Source organism: Euprymna scolopes, chromosome 13 (genome assembly GCF_053919585.1).
Source record: "Euprymna scolopes isolate OS-2025 chromosome 13, ASM5391958v1, whole genome shotgun sequence".
NCBI classification, from domain to species: domain Eukaryota; kingdom Metazoa; phylum Mollusca; class Cephalopoda; order Sepiida; family Sepiolidae; genus Euprymna; species Euprymna scolopes.
The window spans coordinates 102379071-102401311 of record NC_136494.1 but is presented as its reverse complement, the minus strand read 5'-3'; the positions used below and the strand labels follow the sequence as shown (position 1 = coordinate 102401311).

The 22241-nt window shown below is 35.4% G+C and overlaps 1 protein-coding gene across 1 annotated transcript in view; it reads left to right on the top strand.

Annotated features, from left to right (window-relative positions):
• Nucleotides 1–57: 57 nt before the first annotated feature.
• Nucleotides 58–22241, top strand: part of LOC145292115 (gamma-tubulin complex component 2-like) — a 146431-nt gene continuing 124247 nt past the window's right edge. Inside the window, exon 1 of the mRNA XM_080138219.1 lies at nt 58–212. The gene's annotated coding sequence lies outside the window, so the exon portion shown is untranslated. The remainder of the gene's footprint in view (nt 213–22241) is intronic.

The window sequence follows — 22241 nt, the reverse complement described above, 5'->3', positions numbered from 1 at the left end:
GTTTCATTTCATTACAAACGTTTTGATCAACAAAAAACAAAAAACGGCACCGTTTTCATCACGTGACCAAACATGGTTCCATTAAGGCGCGAAGGGGAACGGCCAAAGAAAACTAATTTTGAATTAACTTTTTCTTTCTTTCCATCACGAAGACTCTATTTTTTATGAAGGAATACCATCAACATTTCGACATTTTCACTATAAGCATCGAGGTGAGAAAATAATCTTAAACAAAACTTACTTTGATTGTATATATACTTTACTTCAGGTCAATAACTTTCTTTTTTTTTTCAATGTGTTAAAATGTCATTGTGAAAAGTAAAAAAAAAAAAAGAAAAAAGAAAGAAAGGATAATTAATAAGTTTTATGGGTTAAATTCAAGATGAATTCCCCGATGTTTACAAAGGTTTTGCCCGGAGCTGTCATCTGCAAAAATTTTCCGTTCGTTTGCTCATTTAAAAAAATATAATTTGAAAAAGAAAAAAAGCTCCTTCCATTTCGCACATGACAGCTAAAGAGCAAAACCTTTGTAAACATCGGGGGATCAATCTTGAATTCAATCGTTTTATTTTTAACTAGCAGCAAGTTCCGGCGCTCCCGCCGCTCCCTGTAGCTTTGTTGCAATGTTGCACCGAGTTCACAACAACCCTTTGCAATTCTGTTTTATTACAGTTACATTATTGTTCACTGTTCAATTTTTGAGGTGGAGCCTAAAAATGTATTTTGCATTGACTGGGTGGGAGATGTAAGTCAGGTAAGATTAACGGAAATGGATTTCGGTGAATTAATTTTCCCAAGCACACCCGGCGTTTCTGAAGACTTCTATACACTCCAGCTCTAAGTACTGATTTGTGATTTACATATGTATTCTTATTTTGTCATTTGGGTACTTGTGTAGTTTACGAACCGTTCTGAAATAAAAACCTTACTATTTAGAAAGCCATTCTTGACATGGACAGGAGGGCTTTGTTAACTATTCTGTGCTTCCAGTAACAATCCACCAATTGGTATTTTTTCAGATTAGGTCCACCTCCACAATTTTCTTTTAAATGACAACTTTTAAAGGTTTTCGACTATGCTGAATACGAAAATCGCATGGAAATTTTTCAGAAATAAGTAGTTATCGAAATATAAAAAGTTGTATTATGCATTGTATTCTTTGGCGGCCATCTTATTTACGCGCGTGTGCGCGCTATAAACAAATCTACTCATCTATGACTGACACTGCACGCACGTAAAAAAGATGGCCGCCAAAGAATACAATGCATAATACTTTTTATATCTCGATAACTACTTATTTCTGCAAAATTTCAATGCTATTTTCGTGTTCAGCATATTCGAAAACCTATTGTGGAGGTCGACCTAATCTGAAAATTTACCCACCAATTAAATATCAATATGACATTTATTTGAGTGAATTTCTATCAGTATTTTATTTTCGAGTTTTGAGCGATTATCGGGACTCCAAATGTGAGAGCCTCATGTCGCTATCTTTGTTTTCGTTTTAACGTAAGCGCTCAGGCTCAGCAGGCAGCACTACTACTTAGGTTTTAAACTTAAAACACACTTTAAAATAAGTTAAAGCACCAACATTTATCCAGCTAGGTAGGAGAGTAACTTTTCTTGCGTTTGGTAACATTTATTTGTTATATATATATTAACCAATTTTTCGTTCTGTCGTGTATTTTAAAACATACACAGAAATTGTGTCGTGTGTGCCTCTAGACTTTCTGGACGACTTTATAAAGATAGCGACTATATTTTCCGGCCCAGTTTCCATTTCGACGTTTCTTACGATTAAATTTACTATAACTTCATAAGTTGCTTGGGAGTAATGGCGAAATACATTTTACGTTAAATAATTTGACATAAATTATCTAATGTCTCTTAAAAAACAAAACAAAAAATCTGTATTAAAAAATCACGTAAATTGATCAAGTAATTTTATTTTTAACTAAAAAAATGAAATTTTATGAGTAATTAAAAAAGACTGTCTCCTGTCGCTAATCTTGAAAAAAAAAAAAAAAACACAAGGGCAGATAAATCCACAATAATTTTAATTTGCGAGATCAGCCTTGTAATGCTAACGATTTCCCATTAATCACTTAACATCGTTTAAAAATGATTTTCTTATTCAAAAACAAAACTATTTGATCAGTTTACATGATTTTTAGAATGTTATCTTTCCGTTCTATTACTGGTACCTACATTATACAGATTTAAAAAAAAATTGTTTTTAATATAGAAGGAATTCTGGACAACCTCCTTATTTAGAGTGAAATGTAAATCTTACGTGACTGAAATTGGAATTAACCAAGTTTGGAACAAAACAAATGACAATCTTGACTTAGGTTAGCGAACATTTCAAGTTGAAACACGATACGGTGAACTTGTTCGTCTTGATTGTCATTTTTGTTCTTTTAATTTGTTTGCTCGTTCTTATTTACTTAATTTGCATTTAGTAAGAAAAAATGAACGTATTTTGGAGTTGCTTTATTATATAAAAATAACGTAAAATGATCATCCACTTCCTGAGCAGAAAGTGTTATTAATCACCCAGTTCTTGCCCACAAAGCGTAGGATAGAACAAATAACCATTTTTTTTTGTATTTCCAAAATGGCTGCCAATTTAACCTCAACAATAACCTTATGTTTAGGTTGGCAATGAAAAAAAAAAAAAAAAAAAAGAAAAAAAGTGGGGTGGCAATGAGTGGGAGGAGGAATCTGACAGTTCTGAAAATTTTTTATTTTTATGTAGTTAAGAAATGGGGTGGGGTGATCATTTTAAGTTAAATTTATGTAATAAAATGAACCTCATTCTAAAATATTTAATTTTTTAAAAATATATTCTAGGTATTTCTAGGGTGTTCACATGTCAAAAAATAGGGTATTTTTTTTTGTTTTTTTTTTTTGTTCCATTTACAGCATTGGGATAACGAAGAAAATCTACAGAGATGCAAGACTCTTGAAGACATAGAATTTGCAAATCAGAACCCTTACCTTTGAATGGATTCCTTGATTCGATCTGTAGTTGCATAAGTGATTTGCCTTGTGTGCCCTCAGGGCTATTAGTTACCTTCTCCATGTAGTCCATCCTTCTTGACTGAAGCAAATCAACAATTTGGAAGAGTGATTATTCGTATAGCTGCATTGGTTGAAAATCTGTAATTTAAAAAAATTCAAATTCCCCACAATTAGGAGTCATCCACAGAAAGCATGCGTTTCTGAGAATGCTTTCTGCAGGAATAAGGCGAGAGAAGGCCCCTTGAATTAGACACAAATGTAACACATTCTTTCATTTCGAAATATAGCGGGAAACTAATTTTGGTGTGTCTTTTTAAAATGAAACAGTTCATGTCGCCGTGGCTATCGTAATATATATCGATGTCGGCATGGCTATCGTAATATATATCGATGTCGGCATGGCTATCGTAATATATATCGATGTCGGCATGGCTATCGTAATATATATCGATGTCGGCATGGCTATCGTAATATATATCGATGTCGGCATGGCTATCGTAATATATATCGATGTCGGCATGGCTATCGTAATATATATCGATGTCGGCATGGCTATCGTAATATATATCGATGTCGGCATGGCTATCGTAATATATATCGATGTCGGCATGGCTATCGTAATATATATCGATGTCGGCATGGCTATCGTAATATATATCGATGTCGGCATGGCTATCGTAATATATATCGATGTCGGCATGGCTATCGTAATATATATCGATGTCGGCATGGCTATCGTAATATATATCGATGTCGGCATGGCTATCGTAATATATATCGATGTCGGCATGGCTATCGTAATATATATCGATGTCGGCATGGCTATCGTAATATATATCGATGTCGGCATGGCTATCGTAATATATATCGATGGCCTAGCGACGACTATAATTTAGTCTGGTGACGTCATGAACATCGGTCTGTTGAAATTTGGTCACATGTCTCATGACTAAACCGGAAGTTGGTTTAAAGTTTTGGAGGGTTAAATAAATTTAAACATGCCGTCGAGATGTATAGTTTCAAAATGCTAAGGTAACTACGAAAATGGACCAAAACTTACTGTGTTTTCATTTCCCAAAAAAAGGAAATAATTTACCAGTGGATTAATGCTATAAAAAGAAAGGATTTTACTCTATCTAAATATAACAGAGTAAGTGTTAAAATGTTTGAGATATTTAAAAAAAAAAGTGCCTTTTTTTTTTTTTTATTTATTTTTTTAGAACATATTTTAAAATAAAAATGAAAGTATGTATATAAAAAAATGAATTTTACATATAATTTAAGTTATGTGCTGAAATAATAAATTATTATTTAGAAACTTATTTAAAATGGGGAGTATGGTGAAAATATTATGTACTTTCACCTCACAATTTAATAAAAGCGATATCGTAAAAACAGGATTCCTTGTTTAAATAATTCTAAATAAGAAAAATCATTTATCTTTTTAGTTCAACTATCTTACTGTGCAATATTTATATCAGCCTGAAATAGATTAAACTTTTTTTTTTAGTTTATGACCATTTTTGTCATCCCAAAAGCTTATTAATAATTATTTGTGGTAAATGTCGTGGCCCCTGTAGGTGTCAGAATTTTGGAGAATATACTTCCAAAATAAACTATTAAAATTGTTTAAAAAAATAATAGAAATATTATTTTTTATTTAAAAAAAAGTGTTTACAAAATGCTGGCAATAAAAAAAATAATATTTCTATTATTTTTTAAACAATTTTAATAGTTTATTTTGAAAATATATTCCATAAATAAAATAAACAACCCACTTTAAACAGAGAAATTACGAGTTTTGTATATGTTATTTGCAATTTTGTGTTAGGGTTGTCAAAAATTCCCCCAAAATTCTGATACTGCTAGTGGCGCTGTAAACAAAAATAACGTTTAAAATTACGGCAAACAAGTAGTTTCCAAGATATGAAGAAATGTTAGTTTAAAAAAAATGGGGAATCACTTTTCTATGAAAATTTAACATAAAATGAGCACCCACTTTATGGCCATCGTTATTTTTTTTTTTATTTTTTTTTTTTTAGGGCGCTTCTTTTTAACAAATAAAAGCGAAGAAAAATGAGTATGGCCACCTTTATGTTAGGGGTTGGGAGTCAACGTGCAATGAACACAGTTTACGTAAAATTAGCACCCCCTTTCAAAAAGTGTAAACAGAATTTTTGTCGGGAAGAGGGGGTCAACCGTAGGTGCTTATTTTACGTTTAGTTGTGTTCATTCCTACATCAAAGAAGCACTTCGCCATGTTTGAGACGAAAATGTAATTTTAAAAAAAAATTGCTCGTTGCCCATGTGAAAAAAAAAAAAAAAAAAAAAAAATAGCCATAAAGTGGGTGGTCGTTTTAGGTTAAATTACCCCCCCCCCCCGCTTTTTTTTTTTTTTTTTTTTTTTTTTTTTTAATCTAACATCTCTTTATATCTTGGAAACTACTAGTTTGCCGTAATTTTAAACGTTATTTTCGTTTTCAGCACCCCCGAAAACCTATATAAGTGGTAATTTAAAAGGATTTTTCGAGGGTGAATTAATTCTGCACATTTACCTTATTTTTTTTATTTTATTGTTTTTTTGTCATGTAATTTTCTTTTTTTTTTTTGTATTAAGTCAAACATGGTACGATTTTCTTTGAAATTATTTCTTTAGGTATGTGAACTTCATTTTCGACCTGAAGACATACAGCAAGAGGCATCAGCATTTGATGAAAGGACGTGAAAGACAATTAGTGTTAAATTAAAAAATCCCTATCTTAAGGATGGTGCTATTCCTCAAATATTACCGAACTGTCCCTCCTATTTATTGTCATCAACCACTTTTAAAGAGTCTCCTAACGCAAAGAAAATGCATTTAGAAAATTCTGCTCTTAAGCGTGCATTATATGGAAGTGTTGCTGACGAGTTAGAGTTATGGAAACGTAAAACTTTCCATAATATTGATGATTTAGAAAAAAAATTAACGTGTATAGATAAAAATTATTGGACTTCTATTAGGCAAGACAATACCATCATTATATTCCATATAAAGAGATGCCCATGCCCCAAAATAAAAATGTCTATGGTGATTGAACCGGACTTGGCCGTTAGAGTATTCTGTAGTGATGTGGAAATGAGTGCTATAGGGGAGTATAGAATTCCTAAACATGTAACAGAGGAAAATACTCTGCAGATTTTGATGGAAAACATGAAAAAAAAATGGACATCAAAGAACAGGAAATGAAAACTTCTAATATAAGTTCTTTATTAAAATTAATCTTATCGTTTTTGCTATTAGTGTAAGATGAATCATTCAAATATTTTAATGCCATTAAGTTCATATATGAACAAATTAACATAATGACAATGAATAAGGTTAATTATTCGAGTGAAATGATGGTATTTTCTTCCTTATTATATAACTGCTCCCTTAGAGGGTACAGACTGTTAAGAGACACTAAAAATGTAATTTTACCATGCTATTCAACCATTCGAAGATTAACCTTATCAACTTCTATGAGTCCTGTCATTGAACAACATGATAACAATTTTCTCATGTATATTAAAAGTAAGTTCAAGTTACTAATGCAGAATGACATCATAGTATCTTTACTTGTTGATGAAATACATCTCAAATCTTATCTTGATTATAAAGGTGGTAATATTGTTGGCTTAGCTAACAACACCAATGAACCTGCCACAAGTGCATTTGCTTTTATGCTTAGCAGTGTATTCTCAAAATATAAGGATGTTGTGCATGTTATGCCAACTAAATGTCTTCTAGCTGAGAACTTATTTGACATAATTAAACGTGTAATAATTGGCTTAGAAGATATAGGGTTTAAGGTATTATCTGTTATAACAGATACTAATGCAATAAATAAAAAAGCTATGTCTTTCTTTTGTAGCCCATCAAAGCTTTCAATTGTATATCCCCATCCAATTAGAACGTCTAGCCCTCTTTTCTTCTTATTTGACTCAGTGCATATATTAAAATGCATTAGAAACAATTGGCTTGGCCAAAAAAATGGACGTAAATGCATGATGTTCCCAAAGTTTTGTTATAATGGAAATCATGAATTAGATAACATCCAAAATGCTCCATTTTCTAGTTTACATAAACTTTATTCCCTAGAATCTCAATCACTTGTGAAATAAGTTGGTTTCAAAAGCTCTTTCTCCGACTACTTTTGAAAGGCAAAATATTAATTTGGTTTTGCAAATTTTCAACGAATATACTATTCAAGGTTTGCTAACCTTAGGAAAACAGGAATGCTTGCCAAATTATGCAGAAATCGCAGAATACATTCAAATATTCTATATTTGGTGGACAATACTGAATGTGAAAACACCATATAAAGGTTGTCGACTTCGTAATAAATATGCTAATCCACTTACATTAAATAGTGATAATTATAGTTTCCTAAATGTGTTCTGTGACTGGTTAGAAACTTGGAATAGCATTCTTGGAAGAACTGGTAAGTTAACAAAGGAAACATATACTGCTTTGCACCATACTACTTACGCAATTTTAGAATTGATTAAATATTGTAGAAATGTACTGAACATGGTGTATATATTACCAGGAAAGTTTCAGAGAGATAACCTTGAGGCAAGGTTTGGCCAGTATCGATAACTTAGTGGAGATCAGTATAATATATCAATATGTCAGGTGTATGAATGTGAAAAAAAACTCAGAATGTTGTCAGTTTTAAAATTGAGCTTACCAGTTAATAATCAAACTATTGAATTGAAAAATTTAAAAGAAACTAACTGGGATGGAATGACAAGGGAGCAAGAGTTACATGTTTATAAATTTAACATAGATGTAACAGAAGATGATGTTAATCAATGCAAGGAAGTACTTCCTGTTATATTATACTTAGCAGGTTATTGCTGTCATGCAGTTTTCAAAAAACTGAAATGCAATAGCTGCAAAAATTTAATATCCTGGAGAGAGGCTGTTAAAGAAATAGCTGAATTAAACAGCTACTTTCAGGGTATTAACAGAGGTTCTCTGCTATACCCAAATGATATAACTAATAATTTTGTCTTGTATAATTATACTAGCGAGGGGTGCCCGGCGTTGCCCGGGTGTTTGTAGGTGTGTGTGAAAAAAAACGGGTGCCCGTGAAAAAAAAAAAATCCTTGACGATACGCAGTTGGAAAATAGTAAAGTGTGAAAAAAAAAAACAGGTGCACGTTTTTGATTGACGTGACGGCGATAGCTATTTAGCAGTTACTATTTTGTGCGGGACAGTTTTTAATGAGGTCAATAAATCGGTTTGTTTTTAAAAACCCGCTCCCTCGTCTCGAAATGAAAGCTACCGTCTGATATGACAAAGTCGACATTGACCAAACGTTACTTAGCTCTCTAGAGACCACTGGCTCTGGGCCTGTGATTAGAGTCGAGTTTCGCTTTTTGTTTATACCGAAAACCGAATGTAACGCGTGCCGATGCGGGAAATGTGGAATAATTAACGTTTGAAAGTCAATAAAATTAAATAGACAGGCGAGCTCCGTGGTTAAGTGTGAGATATTACAATTTATAGATGATATAAAAAGTTTTAAGAAGTTGTGAACCGAGCGAGCGCTTCTCTGAAAGAAGCCTTTTGTGGACATTGAGGAAAAGCATACATACATACATACATACATACATTTTCGCTTTTATATTTATAGATAGTTATAAACAAACTTACGAAATGTGATTTTTTTTTTTTTACATTCGATTCATCAGAGAAAATTAGCCATATACATAACTTTAAATATTTTGGCTCATCAAAATCGATTATTTCATGTTGACTCTTGTGATGAGGGTCACACTATTCAGCAAATTGAAAAGATGCTGATATGGAGTTCATCGAATTCCCTTATAAACAATTTTTGTTGCAAAGAGAATGACAATATTAGTAAAAAAAATATCAGAAAAAGAAAAATTCAAACTTTTAATTAAATTCTACAACAGATTTTTGAAAAGTTTTAATATTCAATGTTTGAATATTTCTGCCTTAGTAACTTTATTTATACTAACATTTGTTTGAATTTAATTTTTAACTTATTGTTCGTTATTCAGTTAAACCAATTTATTGTTCGTTATTCAGTTAAACCAATTTATTGTTCGTTATTCAGTTAAACCAATTTATTGTTCGTTATTCAGTTAAACCAATTTATTGTTCATTTTTCAGTTAAGTAATTCATTGTTTGTATGGCTGTTAAACTAATTTATCGTTTGTTTTTCAGTTTTGATTTTTAAAATATTATTTTTTTGATTGAAAAAATATTTATTGTTCATTTTTATTTATTTCTATTGAATAAACTTCAGTTTCATACAAATCAAATTGTATTCCTTTTCTTTTTAAACTTCTTAACAACTTTTCTCCTTTCAATTCGTTTTTTATTAATATTTTTATTATTAATATTGGATGAGTTTCAGTACAAAGTATCATGTTTATCTTTTTTAATCCAATTTTGAAGTTTTCTAACGCTTTCTGTAAAAAATTTCTGCTCATTATCGACAGCCTGTGTTCCACTTATCTTGCTTGCTAGGACCTATGGCAATGACGTCATAGATGGCCTGTCAGCTGAAAAGCTGACAGGCCATCTATGACGATGGTCACGGTGTCGCGCATACGTATAAAAAATGCAAAAAAAACCAAAACATTCAAACTCACGAAATGCAAGTGTTCCAGATGATGTGGATTCCAACAATAAAAATTAAAATATTTTTTGTAGAGATTTTTTTTCTTCCCCTTTATTTTAATTTATTCAAATAAAAACAAAACTAGAGCAGCAACCATTATTTTGTGCTTCTTGACATAATGCTGGCTAAACGCATGTAAATCTAATATGTAAAGTAAAGTCAGTCTGTTTTTTATTTCATTGCTGTAGTATGAATAAAATGTAATTCAATTTATTTCCTTCGAGAAAATATGTTTTCTAGGGTGGTATTTTTTTCAAATAATTGCCATCTTTTAAAAAGCAAAGGGGATATAATTTCATATTCGGCGATATTTAGTTGTTTCCCTTTTATTGGAACAAAAATTAAAAAACAAAAATGTCTTCTTTTTCCTTCCAAAAATAAATTCTTTTGTTCCTATAATGGAACTGAACCACATTCCATCGGTTCCACAGAGATAACAAAATAGGATGGGCACAAAAGAACCGCTCTCATTCAAACCTGGAATCCGTCCAGAAGAAAGAAAAGAGAGATATTCAAATTGTGGTACTGTCGGGATTAAAAGTGACTGCATATAAGGATTGTTTTTTTGTGAGAGAGACGGAATGTAATCTTGTTGATGCAATCAAACTTAATTGTGATTTTGTGAAGAAGAGAAGAGTATGACTGTTGACTGTGTGGGCGGCGAAAGACTAGCAAGGAAAAGTTCTGACCCTTTTTTTTGTCTTCAAACTATTCTGGCACTATCAGTATGACGTTACGACAGTTCAACAATCAGCTGAATTCTGTGATGTGGTGACGGACACTCTAATAATGGAATGGTTGGATTCCACTTGGAAGATCTGGAGTTGACGTGTGAGCTATGCTAAATGACTAAGGTGAAATGAGTTCTGCCACTAAAATTGAAGGGTATGGCTCGAGAAATGTACTGGCAGCTCTTGGTAGAACAACAGAACGACATAGAGGAAATAAACATGCTCTTATAAAAACCTATGGACCTAACCCATTTGCGGACTTTGAACGATTCACCACTCACCGTCCATGTTCGGCAGAGACTGTAGACTAGTTTCTGACAGACTTGCAACAGCTGGAATGGTTGGTGGGCAAAATGCTACCAGAATGCTGGATGAAATATGCCTTCATTAGTGAGCTATCATGCCATATCAGAGGACTTTTGCAGTCGTCAACTAGAATGGGTACCCTGTCATTGTAAGAACTGCTCAAAAGCGCATGTGCTGTGTTAGTGGACAACAGGTGCGAGGATCTTGCCGCTACATTGCAAACTAGATAGGCCCCATGACACACCAACGCCTGGCCAGGGTAGCAGGAGTGGCTGTGTTAACTGCTTCAGATGCAGAGACCCATACCATCTGGCCAGAAACTGCATGCAGCGCGACAGTGGTAGCAATCAGAGATAGATCGACTATGTACTGTTTTTTTTTTTTTTTTTTTTTTTTGCAACAAAACAGGACACCTGGCAAGAGAATATCCGGGAAACGGAAACAGGGGCAAGACGTCAGCACCACTCTCTCCCCATCCAAATTAAAAGTGATGGAAGTCATTGTTTATGACAAGAAGCATGTGGTGTTGGTAGATTCTGGATGCTCTCGGTCTCTCGTGATTAGATCAGTGTGCGACCTCTGAAGTCTGTCAGCATCGGAGGTCCTAACAGTCGTTGGTGAAATCCTCCACATCAAGGGTGTTGAGACTATCGCATTGGTAATAGAAGACGCAAGTCCCATGAAAGTTGATGTTCTGGTCATGAACACATTGCTGTTACGCTTCAATATGCTAATCAGAATGGACGTAATTAAAATGTTGGGTGGAGTTTGCATAAACCGATTCGGTGATGCTACTTTTGCTAAAGTGGAGCTTTGTGTCTGCGCCGCAATCAGAATAGAGGAACCAGACTTCAGTGTTGAGTTCTGAGCAAACCAAAGCTTGGACGGCGTTGTGGCAATGGTCAAGCAATCAGCCACCCAATGGACTTACCAAAAATGCCAGAGTATCTGATGTCCGACTGAATTCAACAGGAGTACTGTTGTGAATTGGAAACGTGGTTTAGCAATGGATGGCTACTTCCCTATCCTGAGGAAAAGTCCTCTGAAAGGCCTGATTCCATTCATAGCTGGTTTCCAAAAACATAAGTCCAAGGTCTACCTGGTGTTGGACTTTCATGAGCTGAATGAACACGTCGAGGCTTACTTGGTGCACACCGATGTCTGTGCATAAAAGCTAAGAGAGTGGAGGAGGAAAGGCTCCAAAGTGTCGTTACTTGAGCTTCAAAGGGCATATCTACAAGTGCGTGTGGATAAATCCTTTTGGCCATACCAGACTATGATCTTCGAGCAAAAGAAGTACTGCCTAACGCGCGTGGGTTTTCGGCTCAATCCGTCATGCAAGCTATTGTTGAAGCTACACTCTCAAAGAAGAACGATATACAGCAGGCAACATCGATGTACATTGACGGTGTGTTTATCTACAAGGATGATGGTTTCCGTAACCACAGTGAGACAACATCTGGCTGCAGAACATTGCGAGAGTGCTTGGCCTATCAGCTTGGGAAAAGGGCAGTATGGGAACGAGAGAATGAGGTCCACAGTGTACCCTGTGTTCTTACCTGATGAAGTGTGTACTCATTTTGTGGAAAATTAGTTTAGCACTTCCCAGTGGTTAAGTGGCTCAGAGTGGCTGCAGTGTTTATTAAAAGGAGAGTAGTTGATGTGACAAAAGGCTGAGATGGCAAGGCGACTAATGGTCCTTTAACAACAATGTAGTTAGTTTGTATTTTGTAATTTGTGTTATTCCGTTGGTTATTGACACAGCTGAGCTGGAGCTCCACTGCACCCAGGCTTTCCAGTTGTATCTTGAAAGTGTTGGGGGACACTCTCCTTATATTTCTTATTGCGGCTGAATACAGTTGAATGTTCTTGTACCACTGTAGGTGAAGCTGTGGTGGATGAGGGACTTGATCCTCCGTGTAGTCTTAGGTGTGGTTTTTATATAGCAGAGCTTTCCTCACTGCTGATGGGTTATTTCTACTATTGTTGTTTGGGATCCTTCCTTCCAAGATTTTCCATATGTAGATGATACTATATCGTTCTCTTCGGTGTTGTAGTTACCGTTGCAGCTCCTTCAGCCTTCTTCAGTAATTCATTTTGTCTACTCCACATATTTTGGTGATAAATGTTCTCTGGGGTGTTTCTGTTTTGCAGAATTCTGTTACTTTATGCCGCTGATGACCTTACTTGCCTCTGATAATCTCCCTCAAATGGTTACTTTTTGTGTCCTATCCGATAGGAAGCTGTGTATCCATGTCCCAAATTTTCCACAAATTCTGTGCGAGCGAATTTAATGCAGGAGTATGCTGATGTCTACTTTGTCAAAAGCTTTTCCATAATCTATATAGATTATGCCTATGTTATGCCCAGGATTGAAGAGATTGCTGCCAGAGTGCACCAAGAAAACTATACGAGGAAAGTGGTGTATAAATCTGGCAGAGGTTGATGCTGTGCTAAAAGGAGTGAACATGGCATTGATGTGGGAAAACAACCGTGCTGCATTTTCACACTAACTCTGCCTGTGTGCACAAATGGATCACGGACACCCTCACGAGGAAGGCTAGGGTGCGCACCAAAGTGGCAAGTGAAATGCTTATCAGATGGTGACTTGACGCACTTGCAAGTTTGATTAAGGAATATAAACTGTCTGTAGATGCAGTTCTAGTGAGATCAGAACATAACTGAGCGGACGCTCTAACGAAAGTACCACAACAATGGCTTTATCTCGGCAAAAAAGTGGTTGAACCTTCGTACTGTGCGGGAGCCGTGTTGCCAAGTAAGTACGACCTTGACTGAATGAAGTTTATCCATCACCAAAGTGGCCATCCCAGCATAAGATGTACATTATACTTTGTCAAACAAGTGGATCCCATGATTCCCAAGGCGTTGGTTAGAACTGTGGTAAGAAATTGCAAAAAATGCCAGTTGATTGATCCACCACCCACACATTGGCAAAAAGGGAAATTAGACGTTAGTGACACTTGGTTCTGAGTAAGAATGTATGTAACTCACTACTAAAGAAACACTGTTCCATAGCGGAAACAGTCTATTAGTACAATGTTACCTCTAAGGATGATATGTCACCACTTACTGCCCTAGCTAACCTGATTCATCACTATTGCATTCGACTGAAGGACATCAACGTACCCTCTCCAGGCAAGCTCAAACAGCAGCAGAATAGATACAATGTGAGTGATCATGTCTGGGTGAAAACCCTAATTGGACGGTGCGGGACCCCGTTTACATGCAGACACATCACAGGAGTGAAAAGCCCCAAAACGTTCTTGTTGACCGGTTGCCTTGCCATGTAAGGGACTTGCGTCCCGTCATAGGCCTGGATACCACAGAAGATGAAATTAACAAAGTGTGAGGTTGATTACCATTAACGAGGCATGTGGCGATTCCTCTGAAGAAGATGACATGTCTGCGCCAAATAACACTTCTCCAGATGAATCATCCGAGGAGGAAGTACCATTACCTTGAAGGAGTGCTAGACGGAGAAGACCAGCTCCGAATCGTCATTTATGTGATCATAAGATCACTGTGCGGGGGTGTAGAGGAACTGAACAGCAATTTGTTGGTTCTGCAGAGATGACAAAATATGATTCACAAAAGAACTGTTCTCATTTAACCTGGAATCCGTCCAGTAGAAAGAAAAGAGAGATGAAAATTGTGGTACCGTCAAGATTAAAAATGACTACATATAAGAATTTTTTTGGGGGGGGAGGGGAGAGAACATAATCTCGTTGATGCAATCAAACCTAACTATGATTTCTGTGGAGAAGAGAAGAACATGACGATTGTGCAAGGAAAAGTCCTGACCCTTTTCATTTTTGTCTTCAGTTACAATCAAAGAAGTAACTCTAGACAAATGCAAAATCATCTTCCTCACCTCCATTTTTTTTTTTTCTTTTTGCAAGATAGTGGGCGTGTGAAAATAATTCTGATCTGGACATTGTTTTTTTTTTTTCTGGAAAGAATAATAAAAAAAATGCAAGTAAATTACACTAGCAAACTATGCCGGGTATGTAAAGTTAGTAAAATTATATTTTTATTTTATGCAGATTTGTTATTGTATAGCCAAGTAATTTAATTTATTTGACAAAAAATAAGCATACTTCAGTCGCCATGTAAGAAGAGGGTAGTAGAAATTGACACAGAGGAGGCTAGAGTAGTTGAACACCTGTCCAAATCTATCTTCAATTGTTGTATTGTCGGTGCATTTATTACCTCACTTGGAAGTTTATTCCAAGGATCTTAACTGAGAAAATGGCCCTCCATTGGTTTAACCGAAATCGTAGTGTCTGCATAGATCTTTTTCTGGTGCAAGAGTGAATAAGACCTGAGGTATATCATAATACTGATCACTACCAACCAACATTCAAAAGATTGGATTTCCAGTAGAACTATTGAACAGATGGATAAAACTGAGAAGAAAGATTGCAGTAACAATTCTGAGGCATACAAACGCCTATGCCAAGAAACCACTCACTAAGTCCCAGCGGATCACAACACCTACTGGTGTTCACTTGCTGATGATATGGAATGAGTGGCGTCAGTTGGCGACGCCCACAAGCTCTATAAACTTTTGTAAAATCGTGCATGGGAAACAACTTTGCCATCAATGAAATGATCCTCGCTCTGACTAGCAATGTTACCACTGCCCCTAAGGACCGTTGGAAAGGTAATTTTGTGACCTTACTCAAACATTGGTTTGTGTTTGCTCCAATGTCGTTTCATTTGAGTCTTGCACAGATACTTTCACCGTCGATGAAATGAAGCAGTATAATTGCTAAATTGAAGAATGGTAATGCACCTGATGAAAACGGTCTTCCTGTGTAAATTTTCAAGCACTGTCAAGACAGCATCACCTCTTATTGCATCATGTCATTGCACGTGTATGGAGTACCGAATCTCTCCCATAAGACTGGAGTGATATGGTTCTTCTTCTCTTTTTCACGAAAGGTGGTCAACACCTGTGCTACAATTACAAGGCATCAGTCTCATTGATATATCAAAGATCTTTGTGTGCTCATACTGCTGAGAAGATTCCAACTCAAATGTGACCGTAGAACCCGTGCAAACTTATGCGGAAAACACTTGAACAACACTAGTGCTACCAACAGTGTACAGCTATTTGTGGATTTTGCTGCAGTATTTCACTCTGTGAACCAAATCGCACGATGCGAGATGATGTATGCAGATGAATTTCCGCCCAGGCTGCTTAACTTCATCAAAGCGTATTACTGCTTCACGTGCACAAAAATTTGCTGCTATGGCCAGGAATCAGAGTTCTTTGACATTCACTCCGGAGTTAGATAAGGTTGTGGTCTTTCGGCCACACTTTAATTATGCCATTGACTGACTCAACTGCAATGCACTTGTGGAGTTTCCTGGTGACTCTAGTGATTGGAACTTTGTTCTAATTGACTTTAACTATGTTGACCATATAGCCATTCTTTGAGAAAACTTTACCGACATCCAGTCAGTCATAGACAAAATGCAACACTTTTCATCTAGGATTCGTATGAAGGTAAATGCTATGAAAACAAAAATCCTCTTTGCAGGATTCCTATCTTCTGAGAATAGCATGATTCTTGTCAATAGGGAAACTATAGATGAAATTGATCATTTTTTTTTTTTTTTTTTTTTTTTTTACATGAAAGTCACCACTTATCAAGGTCCAGAAGCCACTCGGGGATAAGGGTTATTTTGTGTACAGTAATCAATGGGACAGTGTTGCAGTATTCATTAGTATTGGAGATTTGATAAAGTGTCATTACTTGGGGGGGGCATCAGGAATTTGTTTATGTTGTACTTGAAGACATCCATGTTGAAGTCAGAAGGGAAACAGGCAAGCGGTAGAGAGTTCCACAAATACCTTGCCTCAATGTTTGTTGCCACAGGTCAGGAGTTCGATAACATCACAGCCCTGCTTTCAGTTTTGTACCACCCTGTCTGGTCTCATTCTGAGATTACGAATGGTACAAAAGTCCTGATTTATCAGGCACTTGTTCAGACAATCCTGTGTATCTCAAAAGCTTGGTAGTATACTGTCTCCGCTGAATTCTGCAGATCTGCTGGCACCATTTTGTCTCCAACAGACAAATTTGGATCCGATGCAAGACCATCCCTCTTAGCTAATCTCTTTTAAAGAGATTTCATTTAGAACACTTAAAAAAGAAAAAAAATGGTGATCTCCCATCTTGACATTCAATTCCTACAAACAATATAATGGAATAATCTTTCACGATAAACACCTGTCTAGTTGAAACCACTGTCATTAATTTTCCCCACTCTTTATCTGTGCCTAAATCAAATGTAGATTCCATGAAAAAAGCTTCTTTCTTAGAAGTGCACGACTGTGGAACTCTCTTCCGTTTGCCTGTTTCCCACCTGACTACAACTTGGATGTCTTCAAGTACAACATAAACAAATTTCTGATGAACCGCCCCCTTAAGTAAGACATTTTATCAAATCTCCAATACTAACGATTACTACGATACTATCCCATTGATTACTGTACATGCAATAACCCTTATCCCCGAGTGGCTTATGGGCCTTGATAAGTGGTGACCTCCATGAAAAAAAAAAAAAAATAATTATCAGCATAACATGTTTGTATAAAATTAGGATTTTATTTAAATTTTTAACAAAAATACTTTGATCTATTAATAGTGTCTTGCTGCACTAGTTGGGGAGAGTTTTGGAGAGTGCCTAGAGGTTGGTGAAAACCAATCCCTTGGATTCACTGGCCAGTTGCTTTTTTTTCAATCTCGCTTGAGCCCATTAATGTTACCTTAACCCATCCTAGAATTTTGACAACACATTCAATGTAACCCCCCGCCCCCGTGTTCAGTGCTGAGTCTCCTTTACCTGTAAGGTGGGAGATCATTAAAATTAATGCAGGTTTCTGGATCAGGTCATAACATCTTATCAAGACTAAAATTCATGAGAGGATTGAAAATGATGCATGTAGTGAACAAAATATGAGGACAGTTTAGGTTGAGTATTTGACGACATTCAATTTGAAGATGACCATGTTGTAACCCACAGAAAAGCAATCTAATGGTAACCTGTTCCATCCCATATTAAAAATAAAAAATAAATCTGTATAATGTACGTATCTGTGATATTTAAAAAATTATGTGGATTGATTAAGTTTTATTTCTATGAAGGAAATCGTTTTTTAATGGGAATGTGTAGGCATTACAACATAACTCAGTACGTGATATTTATCTCCCTTGTTTTTTTAAAAATTTTTTTCAGAATGTTAGACAAGATAGCCGCTCTCCTATTACTCATAAAATTTTATTTTTATATTGAAAAATAACACTACTTGATGAATTTATATGATTTTTGGAATATGATATTTTTGTTTTGTTATGAGTACGTACATCATGCAGATTTTTTCTTATGTTTTTTTTTTTAATATAGAAGGAATTCTGGACAAGAACAAAAAAAAAACTATTCATAAAAATTTTAGTAGGATTAGTGTTTTTTTTTAGGAGAGGTGAATGAAAATAAAAAAAATATAACCTCTGTTAGCCATCCATAACTATAAAAGTCCTATATTCATAAATAAATGCTAGATAGTTTTTTTTTTTTTTTTTTTTTTAAAGTCAATTTTATGTTTTGCTTAGTCATAGCATTTTTATGTTAATATCATATACTCTGACTCATTTTGTTTCTATCTTTTCTAGTAAGATTTGCTTGCCAATTATTTATTTTTTTCTTTTTTATTACTCATGTTCATCCCTTACAAAGCATATCACCACTTGGACGTAAGGGGCTACTATTTGGGGCCATGTCTAGGAAAGATTAACAAGATATTTGTTTATATTACATTTAAACTTCTGCATATCAGTACAGCCAGGGAAGCAGGCAGCAGGAAGGGAATTCCAAAGTCTAGCTGTTCGAAGGAAGAAACTATTAGAATAGAAAGCTTTCTGGCATTTAGAGACATCGACACTGAAGGGGTGAAATCTTATTGCTAAGCAGGTTTGTCAAGGATATGTACATCGAGGGGGTACAAGTGAAACAAGTTCATCAGAACACATTCCATTAAAATATTTGTAAAACAGGTACAGTGATGCAACATTGCAGTGATGAGACAGGGGCTGGAACTTAGTTGATAAAGTGGGACCGATTAGATTGACAACTCTTTTTTGAACTTTATCTAAGAGGAAGAGACTAGTGGTAGATGCACCAGCCCAGATGTGGCAATAATACTCCATGCATGGGAGAATGGTGGGCTTGTTAAGGTACAGGATACTCTCAGGTGTGAGTAGTCTTCTAGCTCGATAGAGGGAACCCACCTTCTTTACAGCAGCCTTTGCAATGTCCTCAATGTATTTGTTCCAGTTCATATTGTCCGCAAATGTTAGGCCAAGGAGTTTGAAGGTAGAATTCTCCAGTAGAATGCTATTTGTCATGGATATAGGCGGCTGGAGAGATGTATTGTAATTGTTAAAGGAGAGCAGCTTAGTTTTACTAGCATTAAATGTTACCATCCATTTGCGGCTCCATTCCGCTATAGAGTTTGGGGGTCATTTTCTAACAATTCTGCCATTGTCTTAGATTTATATACATATGTCCTTCCCTGATGCATATTATAGAGCGTTGTATTATCAGCAAATATACCCATCTCAGACACAATATTATCAGGGAGGTCGTTTATGAACATTAGGAATAATAATGATCCAAGGATCGACCCCTGACGCACTCCCACATTAATGTTATGCTGCTTGGATGTATGTCCGTCAATGACAACCTGGATGGTCTTATTGTCTAAGAAGGATCTAATTATATTTAGTATATGTCCAGTTATACCATAGGATTTAATTTTCATTAGTAGCCCTTTATGCCAGACTTTGTCAAAGGCCTTGGATATATCAAGGGCTTCACCCGCCTTATCCAATACATGGTAAATATGTTCAGAGATGACTGTTAAAATATCTGCAGTAGAACAACATTGCCTGAATTCATACTGCTTATCAGAGAGAAGATTTGCTTTTGCAAAGTGGTGAACTAGTGCTTGATAATTAAGGTCTCAAAGATTTTAGCGAAGAGTGGGAGGAGACTAATGGGGTCATAATTGAGAAGGTCTGTCCTTTCACCAGAATTCTTGTAGACATAAACACCCTTTTTCCTTCTTTAACTATGTATGATATTTGGTGGTGTCTTCTGAGTCTTTGGCTTATAAATTGAATTGAAATTTAGTTTTAATATCATTCATCCTGTTTTGCTGTATGAACAATCTTTGGAAGATTAATTATACACATTATAAGAGAAATTCTTATGTACATGCACTATGGGTTACTTCCCTTGATTGTAATTCTTCATTAGAACTTCATGCTATTATTAACTTCTCTATATATGTTAGTATGGAAGTGACGTAGTGTAGGTGTTGGGTTCAAGTTCTGTCAGGGCTACTTCATCATTTTTGCTAATACTCTTGAGAAAGATATGAATCCTTATATTTTCCCCTCAGTTATGGATTAAATAGTAGGGCAAGTTAGATTCTCAACCATTTTGGTTGTGCAAAAGAGAAAGAAAACTTTGAAATAATTGCAGTCTTCTGCTTATTTCAGCACTTCAGCACTTGTGACATTTTGCCACTGGACTTGAGTGATATCGGTTCAGAAGATGTGTGGTTGGTGATTGTACAATCCTTGCTTCACTATAAACTCTCTATGCAGACACCCTTACATCTCAAGACTCAAAAATGACCTGTATGTGTGTTAAAGAAACAATTTTGATTTGAGTTAGTTCTTGTCATTTTGGTGTATGTACTGTCACAGCCAACTTTGTATATAAAGACCTTTGTTAAAATATATTCTGAGTGGACATAAAATCAATATTGTCCATTTTTATTTACAACTTCAAATAAAATGAATAATGGGTTTATATATATATATATATATATATATATATATATATATATATATATATATAAATATTTTATAAAATGTTGCAATTTTTATCAACCTAAATTTATTTTGTTTAGTTTTCATAACATGAAATATAGGGGGAGGGGAGATACTACAAAAAAATTCCCCTCAGGTATTTAGTGGAAACTGTCTTTAGAATATCAGTTAATTTATAAATGAGTAAGTATAAAAAATTTCATGAAAATCTGACCATTAATTGATTTTTGCAAAATTTTTTAAACGTGGGTAGTTTTACGCTTTCATATTGATAATTAGATAGGAAGGTTGTTTTAAGGCGTTGATAATGCAAACACAATTTTAATCTCGCATTTTCATTAATTTCATATGTAGTAAAAATTTTAAATAAAATTACTAGTTTATTTAAAGCTTTTTTTAAAATGGTACAGAACTTATGATATTGAATTAGATCACAGTTACATATGGGGAGGGGGGGGGCTAAATCTTTCGCATGCTTTGGGGGGGTATCTATTGAATACATTACATTTTGAATCAATTGTAAATCGTCTGATTGAAACATGCCACACACCCACAAAAAATTTTTGCTTGTTATGTAAACAAAAATAGAAAGAAAATATTGAGGAATCCGTTCAAAGATTGGAATTACTAGCCAAGGAATGAAACTTTCAGACAAATAACGCTTGGTAAAACTGAAATGACTGCATTAGATATACATTCGTAACCGGTCCACATTCAAAATACATTTGATAGCACTTATTAGAAAATAAATCTGTTGACTTAAACACAACAGGTAATCAAGTCATATCTTCTTGTTGTATGAGGTTCGTCTGTCTGCAGATATTAGCCTTCTAATCTAAAATGCACGAAATACTGATATAACAGGGTGGAACAATAAAAGTGTCATCCTAAAGAAAATAACACAACATTATTTTAGAACTTTTATTGAAAAAATCAATTCAGATAATTTGATTCTGTAGTAGAACTGACATCTATTCAATGTAGTCACTTTCAGCTTCAATCGCTGCCTCAATATGAGTCCAGAACTGAAAGCATGCCTTTTCCACAAACACTGGTGGGAGCTCGGCAAATACTCAGTGGATGGCGGCAATCAGGCAGCTTTGGTGTTGGAGGAGGTCATGTTGATGTTTTTGACAGATGACCAAACAAAGTAGTCCAGTGTGTCCAGGTCGGGGGAGGAGGGGGCAGTGAGAGAAGGGTGCAAAGTCGTAGCACTCCTTCTGAAGCCAAGCCTGGGTCTATTTTGACTTGTGGGTCAGCGCTGACTCCTGCTGCCACACCCAGGGTCTGCCAGTGGCCACCTTATTGCATCAGGGGATCACAACACTTTTCAGTACATCCAGATACACTTTAGTGCTGACTTTCAAGCCGACTTCAAAGATGTAAGGTGGCATGATGTGGCCCTCGCTTGAAATCACACTAAAGACTATATGCTGAGCACATCCCTGTTATTTGTGACAATCTAGCGATGCATTTTGAGAGTGCTGGCAATGGTCCTGTCATCATAATTTGGATCGGTAGAGAGCATGAGTTGTACAGTGGTGCATCTCTGATCTTGCTCATTGAACA